Source organism: Wasmannia auropunctata, unplaced genomic scaffold, assembly GCF_000956235.1.
Source record: "Wasmannia auropunctata unplaced genomic scaffold, wasmannia.A_1.0 LD335047.1, whole genome shotgun sequence".
Taxonomy (NCBI): Eukaryota; Metazoa; Arthropoda; class Insecta; order Hymenoptera; family Formicidae; genus Wasmannia; species Wasmannia auropunctata.
This window is the reverse complement of record NW_012027843.1, coordinates 880,493-906,920: the sequence shown is the minus strand read 5'-3', so window position 1 is coordinate 906,920 and position 26,428 is coordinate 880,493. Positions and strand designations below refer to the sequence as shown.

The window sequence follows — 26,428 nt, the reverse complement described above, 5'->3', positions numbered from 1 at the left end:
TATCAGATTCGATACATTGTTAGATACCACGTGTATCAACGAAGCCTCCGCTCGCAATAGGGAGCATAACATGTTTACACGCAAGAAGGGGTGCGTGCTTTAATTATTATCAACTGGAACGTTGATAAACGCTAGAAAATTGTGTTGGAGCAATTACTTTTGCGAGAAACTTAAGAATAAAATTGAAATAATTCTCGGACGAGGATGCAAAGAGAAGAAAATTTTGTAAAATTCTTTTTCTAGCTGGGCATGCATAGATTCTAAGACATATATTATGAACATAAGGGATAATGTAATAAGCTCGACTATACTGATTTGTCAAATGTAAGCAGTTATATGATTGTACATAGGTCTATCTATATATATAAATGTGTAAAGGTCTGAGATTTGAATACAGTTATATCAATGATCAAATAACGTTATTAAGGACATATCGACATGAATGCTATTATAAATATTTTGATCTCTGTCCGTATCGTATTTTTTAGAGTGCGGGAACCTTTTAAACGGCGTACAAATAGTGAACGCTCATTGTTCGCGTGACATGAGCACGCTAATACTTCACCGACTTTCTAAGCAACCGACCCGTTCTCCCCTGCTCGCCCGACTATATTGCAATCGTAACCCTTTTCCTCCGTGCGTGCGACACGGAAGAAGATCCACGCCGATAAAAACCGTCCGTTGTGTCGACCGCCGCAACAAATGCATCTACCGGTCGATTTGGCCCTCGCAAATTTTGTGGCCTATACGTTTATAGCGTAACGACGTTACGTCACAGGTCCGTTTAGAGATAAATGAAATTACCTACGCATCAAAAGGTTACATGCTGAAAAGAGTTTTATTTAAAAATAATTTTTTCCCGCGAAACAAAAGATATAAAGCAACCGTGATATAATTTGACGAGAGGTAGGTAGATTAGACTTTCTCTTGTGTGCGATGTAACACATTTGATTCTGAAATCAATGCGTGAAAGTCGTCTTAAGTAATAGTTACATCAAAACAACTGATTCCAGGGGCGTTACCCGGTCCGCGATGCAGAAATAACACGCGAGACAAAATCTGCATTAATATTTCTCGCAAATATTTTTACCGGACAGATCTCGCGTGGATTAAAATTACCGAGCAGCCCAGAAATTTGTCATAAATCCGCCGCTGAAAGCCGTCGCGTATAAAACGGCCAAGGAAATAGCGGGGGCAAAAAGTATCGCGCCAAACGGTCACGTCCCGTGCCCGTTCTCTCGCAAAACCCGAGAGCGTTTCGCGAGAGCGAGAAGGGCGGAGATAGCCGCGGTCATCGTACACGCACCGGGAATATTTCGTCGACATGCAAGCCACAATCTAGATTACCGGGCGGGTAGTACGCCTGGGAAAATGCTGGACGCTGAAATAGGCAATTTTTCTCTTCCATCACGGCGTCGCGGCCACGCGTCGAACATTTGCAAACACGTCGATTCGCTATTCTGCACGAGTCTCTCTCTCTCTCTCTCTCTCTCTCTCTCTCTCTCTCTCTCTCTCTCTCTCTCCCTTTCGGTTTGTCTCTGCTCTCTCTCAACGTGGCGATATGAATTTTCGCATGCGTCGAATCGAAAATTGTTTCTGCCTCCAGCGCATCTCCTACGCGAACTGGGAAATGTTTTTTACCCACTCTGACAAAAACGACCGTTTTCTCTGATCCATATATACATGTGCCCTCGTGCCAGCACGCATGCATGTATCTTCGTGCTCGAGTTTCTCTCTCTCTCTCTTCTTTTTTTTTTATTTTCACTCTTCATCGTCGTAAATCCGAAGAGTACATTTTATATCTCGTGACGCGTCTACTCCAAGCGGATTTTTTTCGGGCAAATAGACGCGCTGAAAAAACGCGTGGATATACGCGCGCCGTGTGTCTACCGTGCGTGATTCTCGGGCTTATTGCAAAACTTCGCGTTTGGTTTGGCTCGCGGCTTGTATGCAGCGCGTGCGTGCGCGCGAAGATAACGGGATACGAATCATTACGACGTTGGCGGAATCGTGGTTTCTGTTCTTCCATCTCTTTTCTATTTCCTTCGATAACGCGACTTTTTTTGTGTTCTTCCAACACCTTCAAGTTTAATTCAATCATCTTTTTGCGATTTTTTTGAACGTAGTATTTAAGTTAGTAGAATATTTGACAAAGCAAAATTATGAAAGTCTTGTAAAGTTTTTCCTTCTGAGTGTAAGAATGATTAACAAATCCTTGATTGCCGATGCAAATTAAAAAATAAACTTCTTTAATCCAGTTTGCTTGGAGTTATATTTTTGTAAGTTGTTCATATGCTCTTTTCTCTATGATATACGAAAAATTATGCTATACGCGATAAAACAGCGACAGAGATGTGAAGAAGGGTGAGAAGTGAATTTTCGTCGATATAAATTTTATTTCTCCCAAGGGGCCCGCGACTCTCATCCCTTTATTCATAGGAAGTACAATTGGTTCTTTTTTCCCATCCAGCCCTACGCCTCGACTCCTAATTTTAGCATAACAACGGACGGTGATGTCACCATAGAGAATTTCTACTGCTTCTTAACGGGTCTGGCTTCGAGGGACGATTGCACCCTTGTCGCAGAACATCAATTTTTCTGAGAAAAATTACGTTTTTTCCTTTAGGCATTCTGCGAAACGTGAATTTAAATGATGTATGTTTTGCAACACATTCGCTTTTGTATATATGTACATTAGAATTATAATTTTAAAAATTTAGAAAATATTTTTTATATTTTTATTAATTTTTAATTATGTGAAAAATAATTTCGTAATCAATTCAATTAGATTGTAAAATTGAGTTGATTAAACGAGTAACAATTTTTATTTTAGCAAAAAATTTTATGTTAAAATATAATTAATTTTTTACAATATCGCTAGCATTGACAATTTTTTATATTTTTAAACGCAATATTACATGACAATTGTAATACATTTATTAAGTTCTACTAATACTAATCATTAGACAAAAATCATTAAAGAACCACTACTATAATTTATTATCTATGATTTCTCGTATTTTTGCTAGATCTTCAGAATATCTTGTTCTCTATATACATCGGGTTTCTCTCTACTTCGAAGAGCATTTTCCACTGCGCGCGTTCTTATCTTATATTCCAGTTCAGTTGTTTTGAATTCTTGCAGCGTCTTTGCTTTACAAGACTTTTCCGCTCCTTGAAATCGTAATAAAACGCTGAGTGTGGTTAGCAAAATTATTATAATTGAAATAATTAAGTGAATAATTGTTAAGATATTCATTTAACATCAAACAGTAAAAAATATTGTCTTTTATATTTTGTGAAAATGCTTCATGTTCTTTTTCTCAAATTTATTTGTCACGAGTAGAATTTCTTTAATAAAAAAGTTGCATAAATTATTATTGCACTAAAATCTAAAACAACTATATATTAAAATGAAAAGCGACATCTAATTTCATCATTTCGCGAATAATCTCGTCTAGCTTATCATCATGTCGCGAAGGAAGGGCACATTGTTTTTGAGAGCTCTATTAATCGGTACACTTATGGTAAATGAATTTATCGGAGGTCGGATCGGTGTGACGTCGGTGTTATTTAAGGGAGACGCAATCGTCTCGAAACGACGATGCAGACGCGACGATGTAACGGCGATGTTATGTCAGGCGCTTATCCCGAGAACAATGAAGTTTACGCGATGCTGAGTGCCGTTATCTTATAACGACGCGGAGGATTAAGTTTCAAGCATCAACGGAGCTTGCACCCTGGCTGCTGATTATGGTGCTTCGGAGCATATTCGTGCTGGAACGCTCATTGTATTTACCGGTCCTGCTTCGGAAAATTCTGTTCGTGCTTAGTTTCTGACGCGACACTTGCGATAATGTCTTCATACAAATTCGTGCGAGTGAATTTATATTAATCTTTTTACTTGTTCTCCTCGTGTTGCCGCAATTGATACTCGAACTACGACTACGGGAGGGATCAGACTATGATTAAAATCGATTATTTATATATGTCGAGATACCAACATACGTGGAATTGAAAAATCTAAATAACTTAAATGTTATATTTTTGGATTTGAAAGATATATATTTTGTGTGTGTGTGTGTGTGTGTATGTAAAAGTTAGAGATTGTAAAAGTATTTGATTTTTGCATAATTTGAAAGACGTTTAATAGCGATAGTAAATGCAAACTCCTTTTCTTTGTCTCTCTCTCTCTCTCTATTGTTTCAATTCTACAATTTGAATCTTATATCTACAGATATTATTATATATTTGAGTATACGACTCAGCTCACGTAAGCTTCTCACCCACAACATCGTCGCGTCTTTCTAGTACTAGAGAGATCTCGTCGCGATTATTAAATAAGGCGCGGCGAAAGTGGCGGTGACGCGGATGGTTAGCGGCTACAGCGACGGCCGAGGGCAGGAAATCATGCATAATTCAACGACAAGAACTTCGTCCGCGGTGGCATGATGCTCCAGGAGCCGAGAGTATCGCTGCTGCATCTTGGCGCAAGGAATAACGGTACTTTGTTCTTTGCTTCTCTCGTCGCGGCCGGTCGTGCTGCTTTGCGGTTCACGTAATCGTACCGACCCATTAACATCGGCCAACTTTTTGCGACATTTCGAGGACTCGACTACTCCAACCGAGTTGTTGGAGGATGTTTCAGTCCGGGAACTCTCCTGGGAACTCCTCGAAGAATTTTAATGGCGCAAAGACAAATTGTCGTCTATCGGACGAATGTTAATTCCGTTGACGTAATTCTACACTGGGGAACTTGCAAAGCGCTTGCGCAAATTTCGAGGAAGCACAACATCGACGAGAGTTTGCCCAACAATTAGTCGTTAAATCACTCGACATCACTTAACAATTTAAAATACATTGCAAATTTATCGCGTTGAATTTTACATGAATCGACAAGATATTTTGAATGCTTAACACGAGATATTATGCGAGGAATGTTTTCAAAAATTATATTGGTTTAATTAGAGTAAAATACATCGTGCGATGTGATACCATCTTTGATTATCTTATCTCTAAAATTATCTACATAGGCTATCGTTTAGAAAACATTCACTGATCTTTGAAAAATTGAAAAAAAATTGCAGGAAACTGTAAAAAGGATTTGATTTCATCACGTTGTTTCGTCCTGCTACTCCGTGCATGCATTTTCTCGATGCACATCGAACGTATTCATCGTGCTTTCATGCGCTTCCGTTGTACCATCCATAAAATCGCGCGACGCGAATACCTTTAGTGCAATCGCACGGAAGAGACAAGAAACGGTATTTCCGATATGACATGAAAACCGGAAAACGGATCTGTTCCGCAAATACATCCAAATATCAGTCTATGTTGACTATTAACAGTCAACGTGCTGTGAAATCAAGAGAGACGTTTAGAATGCTCTTTAGGAAAAAGCACATTAGAATTACATTTATTTTCGAAGACTATAGGTTTTGAAAGACCATCACGAAAATAAACAGTATCCAAATGTACAAAATATATTTTTATTCTATTCCTAATTTGCGGAGAGATCAATAGAAAAGCGTTTAATACTAGATAAAAATACGACTTGATTTCATATTAATCATTAACCTCTATTCGATTTCGATAATATTATCGTGTCGACAAATGTAGTATTTGGCTCATGTTTCTCACGTCACAGTAATATATTACAATAGTCGATAATCGATATTGCCGAAGATATATTAGAACTAATGAAATAATAATCGTTGAATCGATAATTTCATTAAAGAAGTTATATATATTCAATATCAATTTATATTCGCACTGTAACGGTAATCGAATAGAGTGCAGCCTAAAAACAATGATCATAAACTCATCGTTAAGCCGTTAACAAGGTGGTTCTAAAAACAGATGTTGCTACGCTCTACTGCTGTTGCGCGATATATGATTTATCGATCGCAGCTTACCCGATGATGACAGAAAAGATCGCACACTATTAACACAAACTGCTTTTGCAACTCGATCCGGCTCGTGTATCCATAGATGCTTTTAATCCTTTCGATCCGCAGCGTTGAATGCATCGCTGCGACAAATTACTAGGATCGTGCGAATGCAGCTGAGAGAGCTTCACGTACACACATGCACATAAACACGTACTCCAATACAAATCCGCTACGAAACGATTCAACAAGGTAGCGTAATACAAAAAAAAATATGAAAATAGGGTGGAACGTCAAGAGTAACCACAAAAAAATATGACTTAAAAATTGTTTTCCGTATTTTTCTCAGCTGAATTTTAAAGGGAATTAAATGAGTAAAATTAGACATAAGGTAAAATAGCACGTTGTATAATAATTTATTCATTGAATAATAATAATGATAATAATCCGGAATTATTGCGTAACAAACTAGAATTTATATTGAGGTTTCAATGTAGAAAGAGAGGGGTGGGGGGGGGGAAATAGTTTATACTAATTGAATCCGGCAAATATGTTTGCCCCGAAATCCAAAATGAAGCTTCCGCCTTGTGCAATCATCCCTCTTTCCCTTCGTGCGTTTCGTCCAACTCCAATTTCACAATTCCATCAAAAATCAGTTTGTAAATTAGAATGAGTGAGAGAGAATGAGAGAGAGAGAGAGAGAGAGAGAGAGAGGGAGAGGGTGATGAGAGGGGAGAAGAGAGAGGAGAGAGCAGTGGCGTGATGGGGAGAGGGCGATAAAAATCCATCCGCTTGTGCCCGACAGCGAGCTCCTACGGGATTTAGGAAGCGAGAAAGTTTGCTCGGACGATGCCGCGTTAAATTAAATTACGACGAAATTGCGGCACGAATTTGCGCATTGCGAACTCGTGCCGGCGCGCAGAAAGCGGAGAGAAACGAGGACGCGTAATAAGAGGCATGTGGGATTGCATGTGCGGATAAGATACGAACTGCTTATTTTTTCCAATTTCGTCATTTTTAAAAAGCTTACACAGCCATCTTATCCAGATAATATTTGCGTAAATTAAAAATTAATGAGATCTCTCCAGCAGAGACGCGTTGCAATTCTATAATTATTCCAAGAGTATTTTTCAAGACGCATATAAATTCGGGGGAAGTATATTACGGGGAAAAGATTGATGTAATTTATTCTACAAGTCCGACAAACGAAATTTTAATGCCAAGACTCATTGAGTTTATTTCTGAAGGTGCACCTGCACTTTCTTACTCGCATTCCCGCGCGATTAAAGATCTTCCGGGATATCTAATTCTAATTAGCAGAAAGTTACTTACAGCTGTAGAACCTCATAACGGTTCTACGTCTAGAAGCAACGACTAAAGCTATGTATTTTTATCACGTAACAAACGTCGTTGCTTTTTTAACAGTCTTAATAATTATGTGTGTGTGTTAATTTTTTAATAAATTAAAGGACCCCAATTTTTAGTGGTTTATTACTTGTGTCAAATACAACAATCTTTAAAATGCTTTTTTTTTACATGTTTTGATATCAATGACAGTCATGCCTATGCAACGACACTGTGTAATTAACTGTAGAAGCGTCTCCGCGAAAGCCAAAATGACTCAAAGCCATCATTTTGTACTCGAGTATTATAGAAAGGAAGTCGAGCGGTAAAGGACACGGTATTCGTTATTTACTTCTGTAGTTTATCGAGTACTTACCGGCAACCACTCGCGTACACAGACACAAAAAATTACCACCTGCAGTTACTTAATACGGAGCTCGACCACATTCAGTGGTCCATTTCCTTGTGCTAGAGGTTCGCTTCCAGTTTCATTGGATCATAGGAATGGAGGGATGTGTTTGTATCTTGCGTATTTTCTCCTTGTATGGTGCAGCATTGAGGACATTACGCATTTTTTTGTATGTCTACTGTCTTTACGATTTTTATCTTTTTTTTTGTCGGAGCGCCGCGCTTCTTCTCCGTCATCTCCATTTGTCTTATCTTTCACGTCCCCTCTCCCCGCCGCTGTTCTTAAGCTCTTCCCTGTCTCTTCTTTCCAATGCGAAATTGCAGTAGTCTGGCGGGAAACTATGGTGGCACACGCACGTCGCGGAGTGCTGGTGTTAGTGCCTGAGAATCAGCTTCTTGGACGTACTTAAGAGATGGGACATGCGCAAGCGCAATTTTTCATTACAGCCGGAAAGTCCGCGGAGGCTATGTGCACTCTGCGAAATCAGGAAGACACCCGCCACAGAAATTACTTTCGCGCAGGCATAATTCCGGTGCCGTCTGTCTTCCTGCGCCCGACGTTCTTTTCACGTTGCGGAGCGCAGATTGCCGTATCACCGTTGTAATCGTCGTTACTTAAAAGCGCACCTTGCGCAAAACGTATTATTTTTAAACTGAAAACGCTTATCTCGAATGTATATTTTATATACGTGTATTATTCAGGGAACGATAATGTTAATAAATAAGCAGTAAATAAGCGTTTATTTACGAACCGTGCTCGATGCAGTTCATACGCTTTCCTCGTGTGGCGTTTTTTCGTTCTTTAACACGGTGAAACCGTGCAATTGCGTGGCGCGGGACTGCCACATCTCGCTGGCAATTTGTCACGATTTGTTTTATCACCGGGTTAGCCGAACGTATGGCGATGTGCTCGTGTAACCGACCGTACGATTACGCGCGTGATGCATATATCATCACGCAAGAATACATTTCTGCGGCGTGACTCCGAATAGCAAATTACCGGCTATTGTTGCTAGTCCTTTAATATCATACACACACATACACACATTCCAAAATGAATTACTTCCGCCTTTTATTTGGAACAATATATTATCGGCGATAACAATAACGCGCGCGGTGTATTTCCATTCAATATAGTAAAAATCCTTTTTGATAACGCGAATCTTTTTTTTCCTTTTCAGATCGATATAATTGATCAGCGCACTTGCGGGAGCCGACATCGAGGCTTTTACCATATTCAAAAACAAGAAACTCTCTCTAGTTGGAGGAAACCACGAGCGACGAGCGGTACGTATAGAGAAGAATCTCAGTAGTTTGACGGATTTCAGTCCTCTCGAGCTCACCGATGCTAAAATAGTACCGTGCTCGTCGGCGCACTGCGGGCTGAATTGCGCTTGATAACAAAACTCGTTGCGACGCGGTGATATTAATGCCCGCGTGAAGACGCCCTTAATAAGTCCTCGACGTAATGAAAACCATTCATATAAAAGTTTTCCGCGGACGCTGACGCTTTAATTGAACGAGGGGGTCGCGCGGCGCGATACGGACGCGCTCGCCGCGCGCCGCGCCGGTCTCCTCCGCCTTTCTTACACCACGCTGTAACAAGATGTCGGAGATTACCGGAGACTCTTCTCGCTTCGTTGGCCTCTTCGTAACTTTCGTATCCTCCCTAGTGACTTTCATTAAAAATTTTCTATCGGGCGAATCCCACGACGAAGTCCGCCAATTTGATATCGAGCTCGCCACTTCATCGGGAATCGAGTCGAAAGTTATTCACTTGTTCCGCCAACGACGGAAGCAAGGGGAAAAAAAATAGAAATTTGCCGGAGAGTGAACAGGAAGCTCCTTGGGACGGTATAACTGAATTCGGAGTGTAATCGACCATAGATCAGATATTTCTGAACGCGACTATTAAAGGAGAGTTCAAATTATAATATTATGCAAGAAAGAAGATTCATTTTCTGTCGTTAAGATTCATAATCAATATCATATTGAGATATTAATCAATATCAGATTCGCAGATGGGACCCCAATTCTTGTGGGTCGCGAGTTGATTAATTTTAATACGAATGTCGCAGACAACTGGATTTAACTAACCTCCGATCGCGCGACGGCAGTCGCGTTCGGCGCTTTTAATTCCGTCGCGGTCAGACGCGTAAAAAAGAGGAGCGAAAAAGTTCGATACGTAGAACTCGGACGGAAAACTGTTATCGCTCTGGCCATTCTCCGTTCTCACACCGTCGCGCCGCCCTCTTTTTGGCCGACCGACTGTGGCAACCGGTGGGCTCATTAATTTTTCATCGCTCGTCCACGTCATATAGTGCCGATTTTAGAGCCGACCGGGATAAACGAGCTACCAATTTTTGCGGCACCCGCACCGTCCGCTTCGATTTAACGAGCGTGATTTAATCGCGCCCCCGCGAGCTCACTCACCCCGCGAGCCGCCCCCCTCTCCCTTCGCGCCCCTATCGCTCCGGTCTGGCCCCGTTTAGGGGCAATTAATCCAGCGGAAATGCATGGGTCGATCGTACCTCGACACAGAATAGTAATTGCTACCAGCAGCCTTTAAATGTTACCGATATATCTAATATTTACGAATCGTATCTACTTATTAGCTGTTCAAAATCACTGACAAAGTATTGTCTTTTGCCTTTCTCTTTATTATCAATATATTTATTTCGGTATTTATTTGATAAATATTGAAACTTAATACAGCATATTAAAATAATATTGAAACTTAATACAGTATATTATTGGTTTTTTATTTTTCATTTTTTTCAGATATTCAAAGTATCTTATATCCTTTAGAAAGTATTAAAAAATTCCTTGTATTCTCAAAATAATTATAAAAATCTAAAAAAAGTTATTAAGAGGAAAGTAAGAATTTTAGATTTTCCGATCCCTTTACGCGCACGTCGTAAACGCGAGAAGTAAGAGAGTCCATGATTTGTTTATGTTTGCGAGCCGTTTCATTTTGTAAAAGGCAAATTTGTCTCGTGGAGGTTTATATAATGCTATATACTGTTTGCGTTCCTGCGCTCGAGCGTTAAGTGCAGGTATATAAGTATATATAAGTACATATGCACATAAACCTACGCACATCTCGCTAATTCAGAATCGCGGATACATAAATCTTTGCCGTATGACTGCAATTTTGCATCGATGTGCACGCAACGTTTCCCAGTCTGCGTGCCGGATACGTGAAACTCCCCAGAGAACATTCATTACTTTCAATCTAGCCGTGAAAGATTAAATCATCAAATTTTCAAAACTAATCGCGAGTACCCACCCACTTACGCGACTGTTATTTCACGTCACGCATACGTATCTATTAATGTTACACATCCGTTGTCTCCACACGCGGCCATTAAGAACGATTGGATCTATCGGTGAGATAATCGATGTCGTCACCGCAATGTTATATATCTCGACCGTGCCACCGACAGCGACCCCGAAAACACGACAATTTGCGTTCGGCGCATTAATTTCAGACGCGACGTTTTATGTGCGTATGACGAGAGAGAGAGAGAGAGAGAGGAAGGGGGGAAAGCCAGACTGCGCGTGTTAAGCGTCTCTATGAATATCGTGTAGGGATACGTACATCCGAGGCATTACCGCGGAGTGTAATGCAAACGGACGTATATTCTCCCCGGCGCAAAACGTTAAAGTGACACGACACGGTCAGTACGTCGCGTTAGAAGCGGAGCGAGCGGAGTGGCGCGGTCGGCCAGCGCGGGCAGTCGCTGGCTTCTCCTCGCTTCATTCTGACCGTCGCGTCGGTTTAATTAAATATCCCCGCGCGTACGTCCCGTTAGAATGTCAAACAACAATCCAGAAATTCCTACGTTCCTCTTCATTCCCGTGTACGCGGTGTACCGCGTGTACGAGCGAACGCGTATATATACGCGCGTGACTATATCGTCAGAAAAACGCGCTCGCGCGATTGTTTTCTCGCACCTCGTGAAAATGCGCGTGCGGGAAACCGCGCGGGAATAGCTCGCGCGCGTCCGTGTTCGACTGTAACCCTTATATACGCGGTATCCCCTCAGGAGCTCGTAATAATGTCATTATATCTTACGGAGTGCGAGGTACGAGAGAGACGTACATACGTGGGTACGTCTCTCTACGTACGTACCTACGTATATGTACGGTAGGTAGGTACGGAAATAATACTCGGCGAACTCGGTATAATGTTATTCACGGTACAGTGTTATAACTCATCCACGGACGTTAATACGTATGCCGCCGCGAAATTTCGGCTTGCCTTCGCGAGAACTTTATAATTTTGTGCCTGGGCAGAGATAGACTCGGTTGCCTTCGCAAATGTATTTACTACTTCGCTGAATTTGCATTTTATTATCAGTGACACACAGAGATCCGCAGAGTAGGAATGACAGCGTGAGGATTAAACAATTAATTTCATTCTAAATGAAACCGGTAGTTATTCGCTTTCGACGTTCGGCTCTTCGGTCTTCCTACATATTTTAATTATAGAAACGCTAGATACGCAATGTTGATTATACATGTGTAATAACATTCATTGTAGTAGATAAGTCTCACTTCTCTCACGAAACTTTCGAATGATATAACGAATTTTCACGCTACATTTCACTGTACATTTCAATTGTCACAATCGATTTTGTCGATTGTATCGCAGATAAAATTGCGCCTTCGACACAGAATGGCGAGACGTTTTCGATTATCGAGGTGCTTCAATCAGTCGCGTTGTAACGACACGGCGAATCAATTCAGCGGAATTTTTACCTCGTCAATATCGTCGCGGCACGACTCCGCCGTAATCCGCGAGACGATCTCGCACGCAAAAAGGCGAGAAGTACCTGTTGAAAGGGCGTCTTTACCAGAGAGGAATCCTCTCGGAGATCCCCTGACTACGAAAGTTTCGACGGGAGTTGACGGCCTTGGAGAAACTTGCGGGTGGAATCGATCGGGGTTGGGACTTTAGTTCGTCGCATCCGTTACGGAGGAGTTCTGATTGGATGCTGTCGTAATTCGGTAAACGCTTATGCATGATCCTCGGCGAAGTAGCGCGTCGCGTGTGGGTTATCGGCGTGGGTGAGCCGCACGAAAGAAAGCTTGGAATGCGCGTGGGTGCTGCATTCTTAATCATCTGTGCGCTGAAGCAACCGATGGATAACAATCGAAGTGATTGTCTATTTAAAAACGAAATTTAAAACGTTTTTTTTCTAGTCGTTAACTTAAATAAAGCTAAGCTATCCATATTTTGTATTTGTTTTCATATTAAATATGAATTAAATTCAAATAAATTGACGTTAATTAATTAATTTTTTTTTTTTAATATTGTCTCTTGCAAGATAAAGAGACAATTAAACTTGACCAACTTATAAAAATGTTTTGAATAAAATGGCGCAAATGATATATAGAAGTAAATAAAAAGTATTGTGAAATGTTTTCTTTATTACTTTACAGTTATTTTTCTATTCCGCGAATGTGTCATTACTATCACATATGACGCTTACATGGCAGAATCGTAAGCAATATCTCTTCCCAAAGGAAAACGTGCGTGACAGTGGAAGAATACGAGGAATGTTCTCACGGTCGACGATAAGATTGAAATTTTCTACGAAGCATCTCTGCCGTCGGTCGATATACCGTTGATGGCAGTGCGGTCTTGTATGTAGCGTGATCTCGTTGATTCCAACGCGATTTGCATACACACATCTGTTTTAGCTCGTTAAAACTTCATTTGAGCGACAGTTCGTTCTATTAATCGTGCATCTCGTAATTAAAAGATCACATACAGAAGGGCATATGATAGATATAATATTAATTATATAATGTCATTTTTTATTTCTTTTTTCTTAAAATGCCATTTTACAGTAAATTTCTACGTGATTTGTTACACTCCTCTCATTTTTAAATATTAGAATTAAATATTAGAATTTAAAAAAAATGTTTTTTTTTATACTACCGCGTTTCTTTTTATTCAAGAAAAACAGAAAACTTTTGAATGATGTATGCGTCGCTAAACAGATTTAAAATCAGAGTCAATAATATTTGACTTTTTAATTTTAAGCTACTTCGACCTAACCTAATTCTAAACTATATTCAGTTACATCCATTGTTCATAAATATTTTTAAGTAAGTCTTTACTAGTCTTTACTAGTGCGTCTTTATATAACGAGAAGGGAGAATTAATATATGAAGATTACGAAATATAGAATTAGATTCAGACACATGCAATTAAAATTGATTAATCCGACACAATTCGAGAACTTATAAAACCGTTAAACCGAAAGTTTGAAATATAGAAATCGATTATTAATCAATAATTCAATCAACGCTACATTAATAAAACATGCGGGATAGTCCGTAAATTTAGAAGATGATATATAAATTAACGGCGTTCTTGTTTCTAATCTTCTTTTAAACTGGAAATGCAATTTGGAGTGTTTGAACAATTCAAAAGCACTCTAATGTACTAACTTTAATCTCACGTGATAATTAAAAGACGGAGAAATAACTCCATCGTTGCACGATGGACGTAACGAAGGCGGACAGATTAACTCTTACAGCTTGTACTTCTTACACCATAATTAAGGGATTTCCCAGCAGCGAATCGTTTCTCACGAGACCACCGCCCGGGGTTTCAAGTTTTTGCAAGATGTACGAACGGCGGAGTCGCGCGCGGCGCGAGCTCCACTTCCGCAGACGAACGGCGAGAGGCGGAAATGGAAAAGTTCCGTTAACTGCTGCCGTTTTCTTGCCGGGGTGTTCGCCGTGTTTATTTGAAAACTTTTCGAACTTCATGCAAATCCACGACGAGCGACGCGTGTGCTACGTTCGTTGCGGTGAATCGCCCGAGTATTTCCCGAGGCACCCTCAGGGGCACGCGCGCGCCATTGTTTCGCGCCGGTAATAAAGAGCGCAGGGCGAGACAGGAAGTTCTTGGATGTACCTTCATCCGGATTAATTAATTACCTTTATCCTTTCCTCGCTTCTCTCGCGGAAAAATGGACGATGGTTAGGCGCGGTGCGGCGCGACGCGACGGGATGGGAGGCGCTTGCTTCCGTTTCTTTGCCGCATCTTTTTACCAAGGAATTACGCGATTAATTTTTTAAGCATCATCGTCGCTCAAGGAGAGATCTCTAATATTAAAATAACGTCGGGAAAAAGCTTTGTTTTTCAAAACGACCATTACGGAGAATATTATTGATGCGCGTACGATTAAACTATACTTCAAATACATTTACGTTTCAATACTCTCTGTTTTGAATACAAGATTGATACTTTGAACTGAATTTTTTTCAGACGACTTTTAATGACATCAATCTTCAATATTGAGAAAATTAATAAAGTCTGACATTTGCGATGATAATATACTCCGCAAATGTGAACTCTGTAAATATTTGTGTTTACATAACCAAAGTCTAAAATTGTTATATTTATTTAGCAATTTTAAATTTTTGTGCAAACTGAAAGCATTCTACTTGAAAGGACAATAAGAATAATCTGAAGGATAACTTCTCCAAAGATTTTATATATTTGTTTTTTCTCTCTCGTCCTTTCTCCTCTTTCTTTATTCATTTTGTGAATGGTTTCCGTGCTATCATGCAGATGTAGCTGCACAGCAGACTCTAAGCTACAGAATACTACAATGTGACTAGCGGACTGTAAGTCGTTCCCGACAGGGAAAATCGCTTGTTTCACCGGCTGCTATCGTTTCCTCCCTTCCTTTCTTTTCTTTTTTGCCATCACCTATTCTCCCTTACAACGTCCCTTATTTCGTCTTTGCAACACTGAGATTATCCTCAACTGCGAGATCCTCGATATGCAAAGATCAGATGATTGTCTTCGTAAGATCCTCTTTCTGTCGCGCCCGCTTAATTAACGTAGATCGCTTTGTTTTTCCTGCTTTGTTCGTCGCTTTACTTTCCCTACTACTACTACTACTGATATCGATCCCTAAAGCCTTTTAGTATCAAATGTCTTTTATTAAAAAAAAATACTTTAAACTACCGAGATTTTTCGAATCTGATTTGATGAACTTATTCATTATGATGTTAGTAAATTATTATTGAAGATATTTTTAAATCCATCTTCTTGCGCACGAATATATTGTGGGTTCATCTCGTTTGTGATGCATCTCGTTTATAGAGTCTATGCACCGGCTGTTTCGCACTCTGACGCTGTTAGAAGTTGATTGTGTTTGCTTTCGTGCAAACACGTACGGCAGAGCACGGCTGTAGCGCGATGTCAGATTTTTCCGCTGCTTTTCTTTACGAACTAAGCTATATAAACTCGATGAGATTTTTGTTTGTACAAGATTATTACCTTCGTTGTCGATATTATGTATAGCCTGTCAATATATCCCATCTGAGGAAGAAAACCTTATTATTAAGTTGTCGCAAATTGGGTTGTATATAGCAATTTAAATTAAATGTGCGACAAATATATTAGATATTTGTTAAACAGTTACGTTTTATATTTGCTTTTTAATTTATATTTTGATTTTTAATGTCCTAAAAAATGTGTATCTGTTGTATTTATAAAGGGAAAGAAAAAAATTTTTATTCATCATATTTCTTATGAATTTTGATCATGATAATTTAATGAAATACTTTTCCAGCATTTATATATTAATGTAAACATAAGATATTTTTTAGTCATTTTTTATTAATCTGCGCTTTTCATATTTTTATTATAAAAAAAACCATTTAATATTACATTTTATTTCGTGCCCAGGCATAATTAATTTTACTCAATAAGATTGCGTAAGATTTGTTGATAGCGATATAAAGTCTTTTAAATTTAACAATCATCACTGTCGCTAATGTAAGCTGCTCACGCGAACTTTCCAAAAATCTTTTCCACATATTCGATGGTCAATGTGTCCCTCTTCAAATTATTAATAATTTGAAAAATAATACGAATAGAGAGAGGTTAATAAAAAAATCTTAGACGTAATTGAATTTAGAACGCAATGCAAAGAGAGAAAGAGAAAATGATCCGCAAGACGGTGACAGAGGAATAAGAAAGAAAACACCGTATATGCATAAAGAACGGAATCTCTCGTAAAGGTAATGAAACTTTGCAAGCAAATTTTGTTTTTGATTCGGGTGTCGCACAATTGACGTGTGTATATCTATCATTTTCCTCGATTTACCGCTTCCTTTTCCGTCGATAACGCAAGCAATCTCGCGATCTCCCTTTTTCCGCGGCGCTTGATTCGCATGAAGTCATCTCGGGCGCGTCGCGTCGTCGCGTCTTCTGTGTGCGTTAAGTCATGCGGATCTGACAGGCGCGTTGCGGAATTACGGCGTGTTCCCTGAAGGTACCTGGTACCAACGTCGGAGTCTACACCCCCCACGTCCCCCTGTCCTCCTCCCTCCCTCCTCCCTGTTCTTTGCTTACATACGGATGTAAACGGCAGGTTTTCCACTCTTCTCGTTTTTCTTCCCTTGCCAGAACGTCAGGGCAACAATGGTCGCGCGGACGCGCGCTCTCTCCGCGTATCAGAGCGGAAAGACGCGTATAACACCGTGTCAGGGATCCAAGTCTTGACGTAACGTCGCTACCGCGCGCCACCACCATCACACCACCGCCGTGCGCGTTTGCATTTTTTTTTCCTTCCAGCTTACGCTCTTCGTTCGCGCGCGGATGAGACAAAGCGACGAAGCCGCTAATGTAAAAAATTGCACGCGCGCGAGCGATGTTGATACGCCAAGAATATTTACTTCAAAGTTTTTTGTATGCTGTTCTCACACGAAGCTATTTTTTTTAAGCTCTTCTGACATCACTTCTCCTTATCTCTCTCGCTTTCCCTCGTTCGTTTGCTGCGCTCCTTCACGCTTCTCCATATAAAATACGACCCTATTCGCTTTGATTTCATGCTCGCCCCCCACGGTGCGCAGTTTAATATTCCGCCGTAACATCGACGAGCATAAGCTAATTCCGACGATTCGTTGATGGTCCGTGACTCGGCGAATAAACCGTGCGTGCGCCATGTGACATTCTAATCTATTTCTAACCCTGTCGGCGATAATCGAGGCCGTTATTGCAGCGCGCACAGCGATATTTATTCGAAATGGTCCGTCTTACAAAGGGGTCCGGCACGGATACGCTCGACAAGCTCTAAATTCGCGGTTCTCTCAGCGGCACTTCACTTCACTTGCGGGTTTACCCGGCGGAATTTTGCGCGCGCGTTCGCGCGCTCACCGCACTCGCCGTCGTCACGGGCGAGCGGGTCACTCGGTTACAGGAACGCGAAACATTTGGTCGAGACGAGCGTAGTTGGGAACTTGAACGGTGCAAATTCGGACTCGTCGTGCTTGCGCTACGAGTTGACGTGTATTTTGGGCGAAACGTGACCAGGCTACGCCAAGCGTTTCCTTTCCAACGGGAAAGTCGGCGGATTACACTCCGGCGGCGTTTTGGAGAAGCGCGCGGCTGCAATCGCGGCTTGTAACGTTGCCGCCGTTTCTCCAAGCTACACGCTTCCAGTCGCAAGGATGTTAAACGATTGTGGTTATTCGGCGAACTGGTGCCAATTGGATTTGAATGTTTCGGCACCGTAATACGATCTGATTGTTCAACGAGAAATAACGTGAAAGGGAATTTAAACTAACGTTTATTATAATAAATTTAGATCTAACAATGTAAGTGGTTTTATTTCATTTCCACGCGACTGTCGCGCGGGGAACGGTTGAATCGGCTTGTCGCGGAAGGCCACTTTATTTTCGTACGTGACACGCGCGATATGAAAATAATGCCGGTGCCACTGATACCAGGGCAGATTCGACGCGACGCGCACCTGTCTCTGTTTGAGGCTGATCTATGCGCGTTAATTAAAAGACGCTTTGTCCCGCATGGCAGCTGTGTAAACGCCATATATTTCCACATCGACCGTTCGAGCGCGCATCCCCGGCGCACTGGTTACATATACATGTATGTGTAAATCTAACGAAGAGCGCCCATGCACAGCGGTCGCAACAGAACGTGGACCCGGCCGTCGTGAAGTTCGCGTCTCTGATTTCGCGTTCCAATCACGTTTGCCACTCCGGTCCAACGAGTAATCAAAACGGGCCGCTGCTGCACCAATCGTGCCATCTTGTGCGAACGAGCGCGACGCATATTCGTCTACCCTGTCTCCTTATTCGGTTTCACGCATTCAGGGAAACGATCCACCGTGAGTGACGTGAAAATTTTCTCGAGAAAGAGAAGAGGATAAAAGACGGCGCTTCGTTTCGCGAATAATGTTGCGAAGCCCCCTCGCTTCCCTATTTCCCGTCTCGGATTCGGCAGGCATGTCGCGCGAAGTGTCAATCGGAACGCCTGATATTTTTACGGCCGGGAAACGACAGCGGAATCCTCAGAAATTCGCCTTTCGAAAAAGTGACAATTTTCCACGCGATATCGAGCCTCGCTACCGTTCCTTCCGCGCCGCCGTGCCTTTCGTCGCCACCGTTCGTCACTGCGGATATTCAATGACAGTTCTCGAAGGGCGAGCGACCGACTTTTTACCGGTTTTTTCCTCCTCGTCAGAGGAGGAGAGACGTTCCGCTCGCATTCCCGTGGATGATAATGACGCGTTGTTTCTATTATCGCAAGTTGATTCCGTTCCGTCGAGCGTAAACTGCGTAAAACGTGTGTGCGCGCGCGGAAGCGCTGTATCTCGCGCGTTAAATTCGCGGGCCTCTTGATTTACGGCGCGTGTCTCGCGAACCACGCCGCGCGCGTATCGATTCTCTCATTCATAAACATTCCACGTAGAATCGCGACGGCGATGCCGGGCTCCTGCGACGCGCGCCATTAATTGCAGCGCGAGCCGATAAATACAGAGCGTGTTTCTCACGATCTCACGGTGTCTGAGTCGCGCGCGACTCTGCAAAGCACGATACGACCTCCGCCAGCAGCGGTTTCCTTTGGCATTCGAGCGCGCGGCTCGCCGAGCACCGGCGTTAATTCGATGAAAATTAATTAGTATCGGCCTCGAGGAACTCCGCCGCGTTCCCGGCCCGACCCTGTGAAATCGAGCGCGAGTCGTTCTGCAGGTGAAAATTTGATTAGCCGCGCTGTAACGTCGCGCTCGGCAGACCCGAACCGAGTATCCACCGAGCCGCAAAATCTATCACTATGATCGCTCTTGCCAGTCGATCCTAATTTTCTTTCAAAAATATTTGTACAGCGGTATAAGGAACAATAAAGTTTAAAAAAAAAAATGTTTATATTATTATATAAAATAATATTAAACGTTCAGGTAATACATATTTTTCATTGAATATTTTTACAAATACGCAGCTTGAAATAGATAATTTTCTTTTCCCTTCGTCAGCAATATGATAAAACAATGCCGTTTAGAATCTCGCACCAATAATATGCATAAAGTCTTGAACAAAGAAAAGCCAATTAAAAATTACCGTTAAGTTTTTAAATTAAATGGAGTCCTATGCGCTCCATCCACGCTCGAACAACGTCGCTCCCGAACTTTTGAGCGATCGATCGCGGAAATCCAGGCCACGATTCCCCATAATCGGAGACTGCAAGGCGACCACGAGGCGTCCCGGTTGACTGAAAAATCGTTAGCACTTTTTGCTCGGCCGCCATTAGCGCGGAATTACGGTAGCGCGTCGACAGGTTCGTAAGGGTCCCCAGTCACGTAATGATTTCTTGCGGCCTCACGATGGCCTCGTGACCTCTGACCTGACGAAAGAGGCGCGCGTGACTCCTCACGCATCGCGCCCAAATCTGATTTACCTAAGCGACTGTCTATGTGTGTGGATATCCTTCCCAAAATCGGAAGCTCGTGGTAAGCGGTCATTTGTCATGAAATCAGACATGCTCTGGGCAGTGACATGATGGAAGATTATTGCGGCCTCGTAACCGTACGTTTAAATGAAACAACAATTAGCGGCAGCTCGATTAATCCGGCCGCCGCCGAAATTTTTTGGTAGACTACACTGATATTTCCTGGCTGAATTGTTTTAATATTAAATTATTAATGGTCAGTTTCATCAGCGTCAATCAATTTTAACCTTAATTTTAACCGTTTTCCGCCACTTTTTAAATTCCAGGAGGAACAACACAAAAATGATTAAAAACAATTTACAAGTAGTACGGTAGATCGTAAACCATACTAAATCCCTTGTAACATCGTAACTGGGATTTAGCAGCAGTTTAGCGCTAGTTCGTAACTTCAAAAGCGAATCAATCATAGTCACGCACACGTGTTTACTCTTTACTTTAATCATAATCTTTAAATCATACCTCTTTCGTAAACCAGTATCCGTTCACTGAAACACGTAGATCCTATACGGTACTTTGAGATAGATTTAAAACCCATTTGTTTTTTTGAGAATATTAGTTCAATGATGGCATTTTTTGAGATTACCAAGACCTCCGCGACTAATCGTGGCGAGCTGAAGGAGAAAAAGGTGAACGCACTCGCCGCAAGAGATAAAGAAAAGGATTGGCGTGGTAGCGTTGGACGATATTCCCCAGAAGAACGTACTCATTTGGCGGAAGTCCAGCCGATGTCTGCATGCTCGGAACGTCCATTACTCCATTAGCGGTTACCGTGTTAACTCTTTATTGCTCCGCGCTGCACGAGCCAACATTCTCCATTCTCCGGGCGGGGAAGTGGGGGGATTTAATGTCCACATTTCCCTGAGATTACAGTAAAACCGCGCTGGTATCGGACCGGCCGGCCGCAATCCTGCGACAATACCGAATCGCGCGCTGGATATGCTCTTATCCATTGTGCGGTCCGTATTATCACGTTTGCCGCGTGTGTGGATTTTCTTTTTTATCATTTCTCTAGCATCAAAACGCATCAAAAACAACTTGGTTCGACAAACTTCAATGCCATGGCATAAATTGTGTTCAGTCACGAAGAATTAATAGAAAAAGTAATGTTTGCAATGATGTGACATTCGTTGGAACAATGTTTGTGTCTGTGAATACAGCAGTTTTTCTTTATTTTAAATTATTAAAAAACGAAATGTTAAATATATTTTTGGATTACGATATCTTTCGTCAAATTTATGTCAAATTTATGTCGTGTGAAATGTTACGAGTTTTATTATTTATTTTTCTTGATAATGCAAATGTACGTACATTTTTTAATACAAATATTAAAAATAGTATATTTTCAAATTAGAGAATAAACGCAAATAAAGTGAAACTTTCCTTTTAATGATTGAAAGCTCGCTGCGCGACGCGCCTCGGTAATCCGTGACATGGCGCAATTATTTTCCCGATTATCAGATCGCGACACGTGGTCGTTTCCGGCGACGCAATTTCGTGCGCCGTCGAGCTCGGAAAATTTCTTCGCCGTCGAATATGTTCCTTTCGCTCGCCGTGCTGCGGCGTGCAGGCAGATCCCGCATTGAGTTTTGCATAATATATGAAGTGATGCATCTTAAGGACGTATAACGGCGGTAACGTTCATGCAAATTTCCATCGCTAAGCGGCGTGGCACGGAATTTCAAATTTTCGCTTTAACGGAATTTTAACCATGAACGTTAATCCGGCGTTTGTAAAGCGCGGTGGTTTTCAGTATTTAACCGGGCGGTTACTTACAAAAATTATACCGTGAAATTATGAATTTTATCATTCTTTTAAAATGGCTTTCGGACATGTAATGGTATTAAACAAATGTTTCTGCTCACGAGATATACATTATGCAACCAGTATTTTCTAATTTAATTATGAATAATTTAATATAATCAAAAGAGCACACAAATATATTGTATTTTTGTTTAATTAATTAACTGCTCTTAATTATTTTATTGAGAATAGACTTTTTTTTGTTAGTAATGCTATTATATTAGTATTATTCTTTATCAATGATATCTTTATAAATAGAATATCGTCTTCTCTTAAAATCTTTATTTTCCTTGCGCTTATGTATCGGTACCGTTCATCTGAAAACAATTTACTCTCTTCTAGATAAACGTAAATAGACCTGATATTGATAGCGATATATCGTGCATCAAGAGTGCATCAGGAGAGTGAAGTGCTTTTCTTCTCCGATTGTTTCTTCGATCTCTTTCTTACCTCGCGAGTACGAGTGTTATCGGTTTGAGGGCTCATGCAGATTTAAAATTCTCTTAAAGGAATCGCCTCCCTGCGATTTCCTTTCATGCTCGCTGTTGCATATCCCACTGTCGCATACTCGTACGGTATCGCCGCTAGGGATTCCGATCGGCTTATTTTCCTGGTCTGGACGCATAGCGTGGACCAGGATGTCGTTTCTGTTGTCCCATCCTTCCCTGTGCTTTTATCTCGCTTGTGTCCCGCACTTCTCCCGGCTTTCTCTACCATTTTTCTCGAGCGCGTATAGAGAAATATTTAGATGTCGTACGCGTTGACGTTTGTTGAAGTGGTCAGAAACAGCATAGCTTCCTGCGCTTTTATCACGGTTTTTCGGTCTTAACTGATTCCATTCGAAGAAAAAAATCGAGTTGCAGAATACATTTAAACGCTTTTAGCGGAGATCCGAAATTCTATCAAACAGCCATTAGCGGTCGATATTTGATTAATCCGTCGAATGCATTTTACGATGGATTTTACCCACCGCTAAAATTATTCAGTGGCAAACTGCAATATGAACTCTTACAGACCAGCCGATGTGTTTCAGCGCCATGGAGAAATATGGAATCATTGCGTAAACATGGCATTGTTGTAGAATTAAAATGAAGAGGTGAATAAACAAAGAGGAAGCCATATGTGTGAAGGGCATAATATTATTTCGCTGTGGGGAAAGAAGTTTATGTTTCGACCGAGGAAACGATAAAATGTGACTTGAATGAAAAACGGAATTATCATTGCACCTAACTATATAAATCCACACATTCCCCGCTTCAGAAACATTCACGTCGACATACGCACGCCACTGATGTTATCGAACGTTGATTGACACATCTTTCCTGTTTCCCAGAGACGTGTTTCTCTCACCTTCCTATCCCTAAGCGATTCATTTAACGGCGGACAAAGAGTCCAGCTATTGTGCTCTCGTTTCGTGTCCGTGGTGGACTGGTAGCGAAAATAGAACCTAACCCAAATAAACAGTGACACGCGAGCTCGATGTTATCCTCAGTAGCGGCGCGGGTCTAACATCGGTTAACACGAAAGGGCGATGGCGTTTACGACAAAATTTACGAAAAAAAAGCAAGCCCTTTGCAAATGACAAGTATACTCTTTTTATGCCCCATTTCGTTTGATCACGCGTGTACAACTAACGTTGCCAACGTTCTCAATCAGCAAAAGGCAGAGGTAGATTTAAAATTCATTTTTTCTCCTATCTTATATATATAGCTCTTTTGCGCACACGCGCAAAAACATTTTTATTGAATCGGGACAGGATTTTATTTCGAATAACATTGCGGAACTATATCTTCAGTCAGTTTTGCTATATACACAAACCGATATTTGATATAAATAATGTAATACAGGTACGCGAAGAAGGAAACAAGAAGCACGTTCCAGTCCAAGGAATATTTCAATCTCGAGTCGAACCGCAACACGCGGCACGGCGTATGTCAGTTGTTTCTACTCCCTTCAAAGTTTCATTCCGAGAGCTCATTTAATTTCGTTGCTATTGGAGCTTTTTATTTTCAATTCTACAGTAAATTAAATCCGCCTTCCGCAGCCTTATACGTTTTCTTTAACATCGCGATCATTCTTTCTTACCATTCAGTTTATGTTGATTCTTTATTTATGCCCGACGTTAGCGGCAGACTTACTTTCGAGATCTCGGAGCAGTTTATTTCGCAGCGGAATAAATTCTCTGTCCACTTATCTCTTTCTTCTTTTTTTTTCATATTGTTGAGATGCCGCGACAGTGGAGAGATGCCACACTTATGCTGCTTACAGTATATTTACTGCCAGTTCGTAAAGGAAACAAAAAGAAAGGGGGTTTTTTTTTTCAGACCGATACATCGGCCTGGGCATTTTAGAGACGAGAAGCAGTAAACTCTTTTACGGAAAAGTGTCTCCGATAGTAACGACCACTAAAAAGCGACCATGCCACTTTGCCACGTACTGTTCTGGCAGAGGCAGACTACTCTCCCGCTAACGTTTCTCCAGAGCACACACTGCTTTCGCACGTGTGTCTACTCGAGACAATGTTCTCTCCACTCGCTGGAAATGGAAGGCCTCTCGTGCCGCGTCTGAGGAAGATAGCATGATCTGCGGAGTTCCTCTTACTTTATATCGCTGAGAACGTATCTTCGCAATATCGCGAGATTGTTCCACGCGCGGATATCTCAATTCTAATCTACGTTTACAAAAAAAGTTAAATTGCTCCTATCCTCGGTATAACCTCGTTGTAAATCTCATCTGAAATGCGCAGTTTTATTCTGTCAGATAAGAGGCTTCACACCAGAGTTTCGAGTTTCACTACGTTCGTTAACAATTAACGACGCGATTAGCTAGACGTTATTAAAATGTACGCCTCGAGTTTCACTATGTTCATTAATAATTGTCTTAACAGCACGATTAACTAAACTTTACTACCAAAATGTACGTCATGATGTTTCTCCCTCTTTCTCTCTTTTCCTCTCTGCGAGCGATGTTATTCAAAGATGATGCGATGCAGATACAATTTTCCACGAGTATAGCGGCGCTCAATCTCGGCGATGAAAAGCTGCTGGCTTAACTGCACTTCTCCCGTCATAACGTCCGTCGATGCATCGCCATTGGATGCATCCGCCGCGCCGCAGCGCATCCTCGCGACTCGCGTGATACGGTTACGGTCGAAACGCGACGTTAAAACGTGCATGCGCCTTTCTCCGCCTATGAATAGCAAAACGTCTCCGGGCGCGCCGAAAAGAGCGTGACACGCGCGAGCGAGCTTCTCCTTCTCGCTCCGGAGCTTTTCACGTTCCATTCCCGAATCTCTCGTGCGCGCGCGGCCGGGGCCTTTTCATCGTTATCTTGCCAAGGCTTCGGTCCTTTCGAATGCAGCTCTCGATTCTCCGATACGAGCAGACAACTTTGCACAATCTGCGAGATTGCGTGCACATGGCGACAGCCAACTTTTCCACGCGGGGCGATGCGTTGCGCATAATGCAACGGTCGTATCCGCGCGCGTCCACTTATCTGCGCCCGATCGCGCGTCATGTCGGGAATATAATCATTTTGCATAGCAGACTCGACGTGTGGAAATGACGGATAACGTTGGACGGCTGTGACGCAACGATTTAATTTATGCGACTCGCGACGCGTTGCCTTTCTCTGCACCGATCCATTTCTCTTTGCGAATTCGTAGACCGATACTATACTTTCTATGATGAGAAATGACTCCGTTTGGTAACGAGTGTCGAATGGCTAACACGTTAAGATTATCGATATTATCGTCGCTACTTTCGTTTGTGTGTAAATCTACCGTCCATCTTAACATCGTTAACATACACACTACCGCGTCGTGACCGAAAGTTCCTAATTTTCTAATTTAATACAAAGTTAATAAAGCCTCGGAACGCGCGTATTTTCCGATTACTTAACGTTAGGTTACTTGCAAGAACATATTTTAGATACATGGAACTCTGGATCGTAGATCTAACGAGTTTGCAAATTTACAATTATTCCCTTAATTGAGAAATTCCCAGGTCGATCGTATTTCCGCATATATTATCTCTTCTCACATAGGACCGTTTTATTATTAAATTGAGTATATATTTCAGAGATTCGAATTATATTTACAACATCGGCATCTTCATTCATTCTTGTATTTACTATTTAGTATATAATTACAAAAAGGTTATGTAAAATTTTATTTCAATGATATTTATAATCAGTATCATGA

General features: G+C 41.5%; 1 protein-coding gene across 5 annotated transcripts in view; it reads left to right on the top strand.

Moving 5' to 3' along the window:
* The window catches only part of LOC105457802 (putative polypeptide N-acetylgalactosaminyltransferase 9), a 195,341-nt gene that overhangs the window by 99,930 nt on the left and 68,983 nt on the right, over window positions 1-26,428 (top strand). For all 5 annotated transcript variants that reach the window (XM_011702681.1, XM_011702683.1, XM_011702679.1 and 2 more), the window contains one exon: window positions 8,822-8,927. The gene's annotated coding sequence lies outside the window, so the exon portion shown is untranslated. The remainder of the gene's footprint in view (window positions 1-8,821; window positions 8,928-26,428) is intronic.